Below are 1,495 nucleotides of genomic sequence, written 5' to 3' on the forward strand. Positions count from 1 at the left end.
GACAAGAGCTGAAAGAAATGTGCAACCATGAGGACACCATGACCTATGAATGACATGCTGAAATCGGAAACCCAAAATGATGGTAACTGACAGTGGCGCTAAGGCCACAAGTTTTGGTCACACTCTCACCTAAGTAAGAACCTGACCAAAAAAAGGGGGAATTAAAAAAAATAATTCTGGCAGGCCATTGTTTTGGATTAAGCTCATACACTAGGCTCCCACAAACCAAACCAAACCAAACCAAAATGGAATTGCTCATGCTAAGACTTTAAGGAAACACATAGATTCTAGAACAGACCAGGTTTTGTTTTTTCCCTCCTGCAAATCTCTATAACAGACATTTCTGACAGCATAGGTATCCACCCCCTGAAGTTCCCATTAAATCTTTTAACCAACTTCATTTCCTGTTGCCTAGAGACCATCAAGCTTCAGATGATCATGCAACAAAGGTTCCAGCCAGTTCCAGGGACAGGCACCAACCCTGACCATTAAGGAGCTACCCTGCCTCCACTAGACAGAGTAGGGTGAGAGTTCTGTGATCCTCAATAGGGAGGGACTATGCCCCAAGCCAGCATGAAGCAGTTACAGAAAAAAAGGCCATTGGTCCCTCTGCCTCCCATAAAATTTATGGGCATCATGTCTCTCAGTGGGGAAATGAGGCAGGAAAACAGGGTCTGGAGGCAGGGAACATAAGGCCAATTCACACTTTAGCTATGACAGAAAATATCCTCTCCATTGGGCGTAGGGTCGAGTAAATGACTTCGTAACTTTATTTCGTCCTTTCCATTTACATAGGGCATACCCCAAGCACCAAATGGCATCCTCTAGAGGGTATTTCAACTCCCAAAATTCTGTAACGGGACCTTTTAGCTCCTATGCTCGGGCCGGCTCCCACAACATGGAGTGTACTTTCAGTTTCAATAGAACCCTTCTTTGTTTGTGCGTTTTGTCCAATTCTTTGTTCAACACGCCAAGAATCCGGACGCCTTACACCATTAGCACATATACTAAAATTGGAATGATACAGAGAAGATTAACATGCTCCTTGCACAAGGATAACACGCAAATTTGTGAAATGTTTCATTTTAAAAAATTATAATTTTTTTTAAAAAGGAAGAAGAAAATGAAGAAAAACTAATAAAAATAAAAACAAAGATAAAAATATTCCTGGATACACACAAAAGATTTGGCTATGAAAATGTTCATTGCAGCCCTATAATACATACTTATAGACACAATTTTTAATATTATAACGAGGTAACTGTAATATAGCTTAGTAACCAAAGCTCCTTCTGAGTAGGGTGGTTAGAGGAGATTCTATTTTTATTCTCTCTCTATTGTTTTTCTTCCTTAATTTCTACCGTGGACATGTGTTGTTACAATAAGAGAATAATCCAAATAAGGCATTTAAAGAAGGGATAAATTCCTCACCCCAGGGGTGGTTTGTCACTGGTTGGCCATGAGTGATGAGGCAGCAAAGATGCCATCAATAGAT

At 40.3% G+C, this 1,495-nt stretch overlaps 1 non-coding gene across 1 annotated transcript; it reads left to right on the forward strand.

Annotated features, from left to right (window-relative positions):
- Positions 1 to 984: 984 nt before the first annotated feature.
- Positions 985 to 1,090, forward strand: LOC111543448. The gene has a single exon (XR_002731869.1). It is a non-coding gene; the product is annotated as a U6 spliceosomal RNA (small nuclear RNA).
- The last annotated feature ends 405 nt before the right edge of the window (positions 1,091 to 1,495 follow it).

Source organism: Piliocolobus tephrosceles, chromosome 14 (genome assembly GCF_002776525.5).
Source record: "Piliocolobus tephrosceles isolate RC106 chromosome 14, ASM277652v3, whole genome shotgun sequence".
In the NCBI taxonomy this organism is placed as follows: Eukaryota; Metazoa; Chordata; class Mammalia; order Primates; family Cercopithecidae; genus Piliocolobus; species Piliocolobus tephrosceles.